Here is a 13,114-nt window from a genome sequence, read left to right as displayed (position 1 = left end):
TATATAATTTAATAAGTTTAGTACTAGCATGAAGTAGAAAGAAATACAAAACAGAAAAGTACTTTCTTACCCTGTGCAGGTTAGCAATACCTGACTACCTTACATGATATTCATTTTGGCTTGTTTGGAATGTCTGTGCCTTCTCCCCAAAATTACTCTTGCATAGTATTTCTTCATCAAAAGAAAAAGGTATTTTTATTGCAAATACATCACAAAAATGTCATTAAATTCATCTCGGTGTCATGGTGCTTGGCTGAGTGAGGCATTTTTAAAAGGGAAGGCAAAGGAAAGGGACTAGAATGTACTAGAGACATTGTATCTATTTGTTTATATACACTGCCTGATTAAATTACTTGAGTGAGGAAGACAGTATATTCTTATGGATCTATTTAGTCCTAAACTCTTAGGGCAATTTAATAAAAAGGGCAGACTCTACTTCTCTATCTTTAGTTTCAGTTAGAAATTTGAGTGGCCTTCTACTCATTTATTTGTTCATTTAATAGTCATTCAGTGAGAACCTATTTCAAAGTAGGCATTTTGCAAGATACTTCATGATTTGAGAAATGGAAAATGCTTCCATATTTCTGGTCTAGTTGCCTAGATAGATACGGTAACATTACTAATGGGGGGTGTCTGGGTGGCTCAGTTGGTTAATCATCCAACTCTTGATTTTGGCTCAGGTCATGAGCTGAGGGTCATGAGATTGAGCCCCACCTCAGGCTCTGTGCTCAGCAGGTAGTCTGCTTGAGATTGTCTCTCTCCCTCTGCCTCTACCCTTCCCCCCACCTCCTCTCTCACACTCACACGCTCTCTCTCTCTCTCTCTCAAATAAATAAATAAATAAATCTTTAAAAAAAGATTACAAAGGAAGATGTTATTATTTTTTTTGATTCCATACTAGATTTACAACAACTTATTGGATAGCTGAAGAAGTATAATGAATTAAACTTTTTAAGTTGGTTTGGGGAGTCTAATAATGTATTTTTCTTAAGTTTGTTTCATAACGGTTTAACTATCAAGAGAAATATATATTTTCCCTCTCTCTGTTACTCACAAATTCCTGTGGTTTTGAATGAATCTGAAACCTCAAAATTAAAATCCATATATTACAGGTAGATATTCTGCCTGACCCTATTCCAAATAAATTGAATAATCTACCAAGAAATTTATTTTCCCCCACAGATACTTCTGATTTTCTCTCCCACCTTACTTTATTTTGATTGGCACTGTCAGTTTCTAGACTTAAGAAAAAAAAAATTTAGTCTATTAGACTTAGAATTGCTTCCTCTCAAATTTAGCAAGACAAATATAACACTTAGTGAAATCATTTATATGTTCTAGGTAACTCCCATAATATAGAGCAGATTCATGTTAAACTAAATTCATTTCCTTTTATTTAACTTGATTACTGGTATTAAAATAAATGATTAAAGGATGATTATATATATAATGGAATATTATGCAGCCATCAAAATATGAAATCTTGCCATTTGCAATGATGTGGTTGGAACTAGAGGGTATTATGCTAAGCAAAATACGTCAATCAGAGAAAAACAATTATCATGTGATCTCACTGATACGTGAATTTAAGAAACAAGGCAGAGGATCATAGGGGAAGAGAGGAAAAAATGAAACAAGATGAAACCAGAGAGGGAGACAAACCATAAGAGACTCTTAATCATAGGAAACAAACTGAGGGTTGCTGGAGGGGAGGGGGTGGGAGGATGGGGTAACTGGGTGATGGACATTAAGAAGGGCACATGATGTAATGAGCACTGGGTATTACATAAGACTGATGAATCAGTGACCTCTACCTCTGAAACTAATAATATATTATACATTAATTAATTGAATTTAAATAAAAAATGTTTAAAAAAAGAAAAAAAATGATGAAAGAAGACAATTTAGGTGATACAAACAAGTTCCATGTAACACTCCATGCAGCAGAAAGTCTCCATATGGACAATTGCAAAATGGCTGGAGGCAGGAATCTTTTATGTAAGATAAAGAATGAAGAGCAAGGAAAAGAGAAACAGAAAATATTTGATTGACTGGGGCCACCAAGTCAATCTTGATTGAGGTGAGAAGGCCCTGGGTTGTCATTGTTTCAAAAACAGCCTTTAAGTCACAAGTTAATATGATTTCAGGCAAGTTACTTAAGCTGCCGTTTCGTTAGTTTCCTAGTCTGTAAAATGAGGACAATAATAATGTCCTTTTCATTCCATTGCTTTGTGCATTAAATGAGTCAATATCTATAAGGATGCTTTAAACAATGATTGCCATTTAGTAAGCATTAGGTATTATTTATTATCTACAAGAGGAGAAATTTAAAGATCAGGTATTAAACAACTTGGTCAAGGTCAGACAGGTAGCAGAATTGGCCTTGGATTCCAAATCTCTCCACCTTAGAAGTTATGATCACAACCTCTAGGCAGTGCTGTTTTGTGGTTCTAAATCTTTTCCTGCTCTGGGGAGGCCAGGGGTTGAATGAATACACCAGCTTTGTTCTAGACCTCAGCAGAAAACACACCTTTTCCCTGAAATGAGAATTAGTGTGTGGACTTGGGGGAAAAAGCCATGTAAATCAGGCTAGAGTGTTAAAAAGAATCTCATAGCTCACATAGTGTCCATCCCAGACAGATTCAAAATGTATAAGAGTTTTACATTGGAGTTCAGGGTAAAAAGAATTGATTTAATTTGAAATAGTTGTTCAGAATACCCTTTTGCATTTCACTCTTTGAAACCCAATGCACCAGTCTGTGGTTAGTTGGTTATTTAGGAATTTAGGATCCTGTTAAATCTCTCTCTTTCTGGTGATATAGCTACATATAGCTACATCTACATAGGTGATATATGATTATAATACTAATAAAATGAACCCAGTAGGATATATAAATTGTGTGAGTTGGGGATCCATGCAAGTTTATTGAAAAAAGGAAAAAAGGGAGTAAAAGAATGAAAGTAAGAAGTGGGGAAGAGAGAAAAAGACAAAGAAAGAGAAAAAAGATAAACAGAAAGCAAAAGACAGAAAGACAATGAAAATATTTCTATACAAGGTAGAGAAACTTGGACTTGGGATTATTATATTATTCAGTGAAACCTATCCTCCTTCAAATGAGCTACTTTCATTTCTTAAATAATCCATGCATTTCCACACTTTACTGCTACCACCATCCAGCTTGAAATCATCTTCCCTCTAACATACAATCATTCTATTCACCATTCATGGTCACCAGGCTAAGCAATTTGAGGGTAACTGAATTACTTTCTAAGGATTCTTAGTAACTAATAAATGGCTAGCAAATAGACAAAACATAAGAATCATTTGTTGAATAAATGCTTAGTTCAAGTACTATTTCCTCTGTGAATTGCATTCCAGCACTTCAAATTGAAATGAACTTACCCAGTTAGGTTCCCCTGAATCTTCTTCATCTTTTGATTTAGGTACATCATAAACATAGTGTTTTAAGTGACTGATTTTAAGTGTGCAGCTCAAGGAAGAATACGTACATGTACCTACCCACTGTATCACCACCCAGACCAAGATATGGACTATTTCCATTACCCTTATATGGTTCCCTTTGGTCCCTTCCCAGTCTACAAGTCCTCCAGAACACCCACTATTCTAAATTTTATTACAATTAATTTTATCCAGTCTTGAACTTCATAAAGCTGAAATCAGACAGTAAGTTCCTTTTTTTGGGGGAGGGGGAGTTCTCACTTGCTATAACATCTGTAAGATTAATCCATTTATATTTAGGGTTAGCAAATATTGCCAAACAGTGTTCCAAAGTGATTGTAGCTATTCTAGAGTGAGGGAATGTTCCAGTTTCTCCACAAGTTTGGCAAAACTTGGTATTATCTGTCTTTTTCGTTTTCAGAGTGTAGTGCTATCTTATTGTGGATTAGTTTGCATCCTGATGATTCATATTGTTGGGCACTTCTTGATTTGCTTACTGGTTTTTTTGGCTTGTTTGTTTGTTTGTTTGTTTGTTTGTTTGTTTTTGGATACCCTCTTCTGTGAAGTGAATTCCACTGTGCCTGTCCCTGTGTGTGTGTGGGTGTGTGTGTGTGTTTTAACAGGGTAGTTTACTTAATTGATTTGTGATGGTTCTTTATACAGTCCTCGTATATTTGTCAGAAATTTGTGGGTATTTCTTTCTTTCTATTGTGCATTTTGCAATTCCCTCTTCATTGTGTCATTTGATAAAAAAAAATTTGTCATTGAGGTTCAAGTTATCCTTTGTTTTCCTTTTATGGTTAGTTCTTATTGTACCTGACTTCAGGAATCTGTATCTACAGCAAGGTAAGAAAGACAATCTCCTACATTTTCCTCTTAAAGCTTTATTGATTTACTTTTTTCATTTAGGACGCTGATACATCTTGCATTGATTTTTGTGTATGATGTGAGGTAGAGGTCAAAGTCCACTTTTCCATATGGGTATCCAATTGCTCCAGCACTATATTCCCCATTAAACTGCAAGATCTCATCACATTTTTCTGCTGCTGCTGCATAGCAAATTTTCCCCCACTTTTTATTTATTTATTTTTGTTGTTATTTACAGAGAGTTGGAGTCAGTTCTCCCATCATTCACTTACTAGCTGCATGATTTTAAACAAAGTAATTTACTTCCTTGGCCATCAGTTTCTCTTGCCAAAAGAGAAAGTGCATGATTAAAGGGAATGATTTCTAAATACCTTCCATCTTTAATATTTTGTTTTCCTGTGTGACCTTCAATAACAAATGGATGGTGAACAAATAATTTGAAATATGTAACTTCAAATAGAATGGTTTAAAAATCTCACCTTGGCTTAAATAATACAAGTCCCAATTCTTTATTTAAAACCACTGGGGTTAGGTGTGCTTCATAATTTAGAATTTGTCCGGTTTTGTGAGGTTAATTTGATGCATATATTGTGTATTGTGTAATTCTCACAACAGGGTCAGCACTCTACACAGTAATCAAGTCTTAATATATATGCAGTAAAATGTATGACTATCGACTCTAAGAGAGATAAACACTATAAATAGCAATATCAGTTTGGGAAAGTTTCTATTAAAAATTAGTTTCAAAAAATATTTGTGATATTCCTACTTTTGGATTTCAGCATTGTGGATAATGGATTTGGGATTCTGTAGTTTTGTAGACTCATGATACATGTAATGAAACCTTGTCATTAAAGATATTAGTTCTGGGAAATCTTAGCTAATTTTCTTCTAATTTTACAGTGAAAATATTTTACAGCTGGGTACCAGTAAGGTAAAATGTTTTCTATTTGCCTATATAGATGTGTGTTAGAAAATGCAGCTTGGAAGCTATAAACATATCTAATAATATACCTACAGTGACCTTTAGAATGAATACTATAAATTGCAACAACAGTAATGAAATCATAATGCAAATATTAGATGTGAAATGTGTATCTGATTCATATATGAATATCAATAATGTTATGATGTATAAACATCATATATTTTATAAATCTATGCCCATTTCAGACATAAAAGCAGTAAATAGTTTCCAAGATGGCCCACATTTTCCTCTCTTACTTAAAGTATTCCATCCCAATACTTCCTTATTTGCCATGAACCTGCTATTACCTTGTATACTATTAATAAGCTATTTTGTCCTAAGACAAATATTTGCACATGAGGACCTTTCCTACCCAATCTTGGAAACGGTTAAAATTATGTTTAATTGCTCCTAAGCTTTGGGCACAATAGGAATGTAGCTTATTGCTACCACCTATTGTTATTTTAGATCCATAAAAAATAAGTAATTTTTAAAAATGCTTGAAACCCTTCCCAGTGGAACACTGAGAGAATTACAGCAAACTCAGGAGCCAACCCCAATGGCTCTAAGTAATCCTCACAATGGTTCTTTAGAGTTCACAGCACATAAAAATACTAAAAATTTTTTGGTTTGATCAATCCAATTTCCTTTTTATTTGCTATAGCTGCTATGAATGTAAGTTAGTTAATCCTAAGTAAACAATCATTTTGTCATTTGTAGCATGTTGATGACATATAAAACCAAGTTGTTCTCCGTAAGAGCAGAGCATAAAATCTAGTTGAAGATGTTGCAGAAAAAGAATGATCATACCGTCACTTGGGGTATTCATCAATGTAAGAATAATTGCTAGATATCCAAAGTCATAATAATTATGCATTTAAAAGCACTCATTACTAAATATGTACATCTAACTTTTATCAAATGAAAAATATTGTGTTCCCAAAGAATATCTTACTTTAGAGAATTTTAAAATAAAAATGTAAACACTGGAGTACTTTGTTTTCTGAAAAAATTAGTGAGGCAGTATTAATTTTATTCATTTTATTCCCTTTAGAAAGACTCTTTAAGTCAGGAAAAAGAGAAAATATTAAAAATTTAAACAAATTCCCTAGAAATGTAATAAGCTACCCAAATATGATTAGAAATCAAGATATTATTTCAAAGTCAAGATAGATATTTCAAAGTCAAGATACTGAAAAATAAATCCGGTGTATTTACCTTCCAATGACTAAAATCATAGAAAATAAAAGAACTTACTTATTCAAATAGAAAAATCACAAGTTGAAGACAGTTTGTTAACTGTCTTAACAGCAGACTCTATCAAAGAAGCTTTCAGTCAAGCTTCTACTCCATCTAAGAGAGAATAAGTGAAAAATATTTTTTTAAGTAACAGATTTGGTTATGTGAACAATTTCCTTAGACTCAGAGTTGCTACAGATTACAACAGATTGTTACTTTTGAAAGTATTCTTGGAATTATTTTCACATATCTGGGATAATGCAGTTCTGACTAAAGGAAAAAACCAACTAAAAGTTTCTTAGGATCCTTCCAACTCTTTCAGGAATATGATTCCATTTAGCCTTCAGATTATTTTTCTTCAGCATTATATCAAAGCTACATCTGAAAATCTGAGTAAGTAAATCAGAGTAAGTATATTGAGAAATGAAAAAGCTTTTACTTTCAACAGTCTTATTTAGTGCTCAAATATACCTGGTACAATACTTAGAACACTAAAGACATCAATAAAGCTTGATTGCATGCAGAAAATATACTTGGTGTAAATCAGTGTTTAAATGTCAATCTCCTAAAAGTAATCAGTTTCACAATCGATTCATCATGGAATTTTCCAGAAGAAATAAGTATGGAAAATTTGCTGTATATCACTCCTCAAACAAGAGAAGCAAAAGATGTTTAATGCAAGTTTAGTCTCTTCCTTTAACCTTAGAGATTTTTATAAAGTAACATCTCTTCTGAAGACAGATTGATAACAACTTATGACTTTGAGGTCTTAGGCCAGCCTATGATATTATTTCCAGTCCAAGGAAAATTGTCTTTTGAATGACGTCCAATCTAACCTTCAACACCTAATCATTTAGAAACTCTGGATACCATAGAGTTCAGATACTAAGAATGCTCAGATTACATATGCTACTCTTTCACCTTCCTCTTCTTGAGGAATCAAATCTATACTTTAAGATTAATTTCCAAAGTCTATTATACAAGTGAAGGTGGGTCAATGGGCTGTATTTTATGTCTCCGTATATAATTTTATAGCATCCATAGCAAGAATGATAAAACTTAGTACTGGATTATGGAGGGTTTACAGTTATTTTCCTATTTAGTATAGTAAAAAAACTATGTTTTTAAAAGGTAGAAATATTGACATTTATAAAGGAAAACTATACTTTTGTATTTTAATTGGTCTTTAACAAAGTCTTGCAAAATTAACAATATATAACCTTCCATCCAGACATTTGATTTAAAATAATTATCAAAGTATCACCTCACAGAACAAGTATTCTAACTCACATGTATATGTGATGATGGCAGATGGAGAAATAACTAATAAAACATTTGATTAAAGAATGATGTTTTATAATACATATAGATCTCAATTATTTTAAGATATCTACTTCCAAAGGAAATCCAAAAGTCTCTGCCTTCTTATGTTTTCCTTGAAAAGAAGATTCTATTTTAAAAGGAATACACATAAATCTTGTTTAATGATAAATATCATTTCCTTCACAAATGAGATGAAAATTCTGAAAAGCATTTTATTCATTTTTTACTTCTTTTTAACACTGTTTTAGCCACAAATGTTGTCAAACAGCTGTCTTTATTGACTAAAACATTTCATATACAAGCCCACAGATTTTTTAAAAATAGAAACTCATCTAAAGTGTCTGCTTCCTTATTTTAAGACCTATTACACTTTCTTTGATAGCTTTCTTCTTTATGTATTTCTTGATTGCTTTATTTGAAAGTGACATGCTATAAGACCCACAATTATCTTCGATGAAGAATGAATGATCATGAAGATAAATTGCAACTGTATCAGTAGGAATTGGTAACCTGTGTACAAATCTGATAGTTGCCCAGAGCAATGTGTGAGGTTGAGTTGAATTGAGAGGAAGAAAAATCCAAGCCAGAAAATCAGATCTGAATCCTGGTTAAATACTGTTGGGGAAATATAATTAAAAAAACAAAATCTCCCAACTTAGAAATCCTCTCCACAAAGGTTGTAGAGAAAAACAACAACGACAACAATTTTATGACTGAATAAGCATTACACCAAAATGTAATGAGCCTCTCAGGCAATCAGTTAAGAGACTGCAAAGAGAAAAAGAAATTGTACTGTTTTATATAGCAAGCAGATACATGAACCCATTACATGAACATTGTTCAAGATAAACAATAGTCCTCAAGTAAAAAGACTTGACAACACCATTTGTCACACATAATTCAACTTAATTTTACTCGCTAATTGGGGTGATCATCTGTGTTAGCTATTTAGCTTTATCTAGAAGAAAAATAAACTTCTCACCTTTATGACCAGAGGTAATTTGGCATCTTGGAACAAGGTGACCACCATGAATTTAGGCTCCTACCCTCCCACAGAAATGAGAGATAGTGGTGCCATCTCCCTTGATGTTAGCATTTCAAAGAGATGGCTAGCAGGTTCTTGAGAAAGACTTCTTGGTCATAAAATTGACCTTAGGCCAACTGACCAAAGGTCTTCAAAAAAAAGTTATATACATATCAAGGAGATGAGAAAGTATCACAATTATAAGTTTTCTAAGGTATAAATGTTCTGATAAAAAGAATGGGAAGATGGTCTCTTCCCCCATTTTCAACAGTGAGAATTAAGCCTCTTGTTTTTAATTTATATTTGTCTTTGCTACTAAGGTTGTCAAAATAAATCATAAGAGAGAACTACTGATTTTTTCAAATTATAAAGTAGAAAATCAAAGCAAGTTTACTATCTCCCTTAATTCTTCAATGTATGTAAATATTAAATTGTATATTTCTACAAGGAATGCTATCCCTACTTTTAAACATTGGCAAAATTATTCTTTAGATTATATATCTGAATATAGATCCAAGGATTCTTTGTGGTTTATGGACTTTCGGTTGCCACATTCAGGAAGACTTCTTCTAAGGAGCTATGGAAAGAAAGAAGCCAGCCCCTAAAGATCCCAGTTTTTGAGATGTGAACTAATTAGTTCTAAGTTCATTTGGGGTGGACTCTAAATAGGGTCTCAAGGATCCTGGACTGAATAGGATCCCTAGGGGTTGGATTTATCCCATTTGGGTACTGCTATTTTGCTAATCAAAATAGGGCAAAAGTTAAGGAGACTTTCAATCACTAATCAGAGATGAAGAAATATTAGATATTGACAAGTTACTTTCATTAATTTTATCAATAAAACAGCAACCCAGATTATTTAATTGACTCACCCACAGGTTAAACTATGACAAGTAGTCAGATGATTTAACTGATTAGTGTGTCCCCATTGTACCACATTGCCCATTCATAGTATTCCATTCCTGGTACTATGTCTGCCTTTACCCTCACACACCCTAAATGGAATCACAAGTTTAAAGCCCAATATGATTAAATCATTCTGTGGAGCTGAGTAATATCTTTGCTTCTTCTGGCAGAATTGTTCAAGAATCTCAACATATTTTTCCTTTTCTTAGAATTTCCATGTTAGCCAAAACTCAAGTCCCAGAACTTCTCTGCAGAATATATTATTCTTTTTTGGTTTTTATAACTTGCGATGAATTCAGAAACCATGGCCTCTTGAAGTATATGCAGACTCCCTAGCAAGTTTTGACTTTTTAGGAACACTTAATGTTCTATGTTATTATGTGAGTAATTACATAAAACATCACTAAAAACAACAGAGGTGATTTATTTGGATCAGAAGAGAGTTGAAAGGATAATAAAGAAAAGATGAAAATAAACCAAAATAAAAATTTTCAATGTGACATTATTCCTGAGTCTTATAAATAGTCCACCTGTGGGCCATAGCTGGTCACAGTGCCTAAATGAGAGTATAATATGGATTTGCTAAAAACACTTTAATTTGAAATGAGGCTACATAATTCCTGGTTATTGATGGTATAGTTTGTAACATTATTTTTATTCAACCATGACCAATGGAAAATTAAAACAACTTTGATCATTTCGGAAATTCTAGGCTTGACTTTTCATTTGTAACTATCAATTATTTAAAGAATAGTTTAAAATGGCTCTTGGAGCCCCTTTTTTGGGGAAAAATTACAGTAATTTAGGTAGCAAATGTGAATGATCTCAAGTTTTTAGTTCCATATGGAATAAAAATGTTTTATAAAACAGTCACATTGCCATCTACTGACAGTTTTTTGTAAAAGAACCTATATTTTCTCATTAGCTTAACTGTCTGACTATGCACTTTAATGATCTGTTACTTGACATGTGGCAGTATAAAAAAGGGGGAACACAGTGTATCCTTTGCTCAGTGCATCTACTTGAAATAATCTCACTATTCACAGAAGCCATTTCAAGCTATTCAACATTTCACTTTTATACACTGCAATTAGATACATTTATTAATGGCATTATTGCATAGTATTTCATAGCTGGTCAAACTGTTCTCAGGAAAGTTACTGCAGAGTGTATGCTAATAAATCTGCCCCGCATGTACAGCACATAGGGACTTGCTAATAGGATTTTCATAATAACAGCATTTATCTCACAGCACACTTTATAATACCAATCACTATGTAACAGTAGTGTTGTTATTACATTATGTGAAAAATGGGATCCGAGTTAAGGACAGGTATTATAACTTGAAATATGAAAGTACAATGGTAGTTGAAGCACCTGTGTATGAAACCGTTTTCATTCCCATCCTTTTTTGCCTCTGCCAGAGTTGATATAAGAAAAACATCCAGTGCTGTTGTAAATAATCAGGGAGTCACGTCAGTACTGCCAATGAGCGAGGAGCTCTAGAATGCGCTATCCTGATCCACAGTGACTGTGAGTCTACAGATAGCCAGAATCAATTCTTCCCAAAGTCCGTAGTAATCATCTCACACATCAAATGGAATTTATTCCCCAACTTATTTCCAGGGGATCATGTTACTGATTTCTCTTCCTGCCATGTTCCAAGACATGGAGTTTCTCTTCAAATTAAAATTTAATTTTCAAGTATTATTTTCCCAAGTGAAAAATCACAAGTATTTTTATCAGTTTTTCAGAGACCCACACGCTGTGCATGTTTAAAACATAAACACACAAAAAAACACACAAATGTTTCAGCTAAACTCATATCTTACAAAATAATTAGCAGACAAAACCTAAGCTCTTAGCTCCATATTACAATAACCAAGCAGCTCACTTGTGATCCTCACAAATAATAAAGAAAAATTTCAACCTAAAATTGCTTAGAATAGCTTAACTACATGTAAAATCAATCAGAGAACATACCATTTACCTATTGTTTTATATATTTTTGCCTGAAATAAATCAATGAATGGAGAAGATACAATATGGCAGAAATGAAAGCTCTGCACTGTCACATATTTTGTCATAACTGGCTTTCCTAGATTTATTACGAAACAGAGTGAATTAAAGGTTCCCTTGACTGGAGATCCAAGAAAGCAGAACATTCTGCTTTCAGAACCCCAGCTTAGTTTGAATAAGAAATCATTCAAGAAGAGATGAAAGGCTTTATTTTCATGCCACCTTTCAAGTAGGTCTAAATAAATGTTAAAGATTCTTGCTGTATTTCCTTGCCTTGCAAGATAGAGCATTTCCAAATGATAACTCAGTTATAGCCACTATTAAAAAAATCAAGATTGATATGTTTTTGTGTTTTCCTTTCATTTCATGAAACACATTTAAAAGACCGCAGAGAAATGTATATAGAATATGGAACATTTCCAATAATAGAACTCTTATTTCATTTCATAGAAACTTGACAATAAAGTATTTATATTTGAACTATGAGCATTTTTCACTTTACATTGCTTGCTTCTATTATAAATTTGTGTGTCATGGAAAAAAGTCTTATTTCAAGTTTTATATGACTTGAACAATAAAAGTAAGAAACAAATCAAAAACCTGGAAATATAATGTAAGAAAATCTTGTGATGGCAGAGAGAAGTTTGAACTGTTATGTGTGAGGGGGGTCTTTTTGACTGAGCAAGGGGAGGCTTGTGAGAGCAAAAAATAGAAGGGACCTATGGGAAGCTTGCTTTAGCCTCTCCCGTAGAACTGTCTTGGGGCAAAAAGTGCCTGCCCCACACCAGTGACGACTCAGAATTCTGGCATAGGTGTCTTCAAGAATAAAATTAGAACAGCACAAATCCCTGTGCTTATAAAAAGCTGACACAAAAAGATGGGGAATAAATTTGGTCAGCCACTTCCCCACACCATCTCCAAACTCCTGGGGTTGGCAGACTGTAAACTACTGAAGGAATTGTCTGTCCTAATGCTGATTCTCCTTGGAAGGTAAAGGGTGAAGCCCATTTAGCTAAGGATTTATTTAATGGAGGCAGTCGTTACTAATGGTTTACTGGTGCCTGGGATCTTCCACTCTGGGAATCATCTATCCCCCACCCCACCCCCTAAATCCCTTTAGCACATTGGAGTTGACAGAGTCTGACTTTCCTTCATAAGCACTGAAAGACAGTGTAGTTTATATTCCTAAAAGAAAATGAACTCACAGGTATAAATAGCAAGACACTTAAGACACACAACTACTGAATCTGTTAAAAGCAGAAATATTAAAACGCATTTATCAAATTTAAAGTTGTTCAAACAAAAATAA

This window comes from Callorhinus ursinus, unplaced genomic scaffold (genome assembly GCF_003265705.2).
Source record: "Callorhinus ursinus isolate GAN/ISIS: 27379988/994484 unplaced genomic scaffold, GSC_fseal_2.0 scaffold4, whole genome shotgun sequence".
In the NCBI taxonomy this organism is placed as follows: domain Eukaryota; kingdom Metazoa; phylum Chordata; class Mammalia; order Carnivora; family Otariidae; genus Callorhinus; species Callorhinus ursinus.
Note: the sequence above shows the minus strand (reverse complement) of the source record.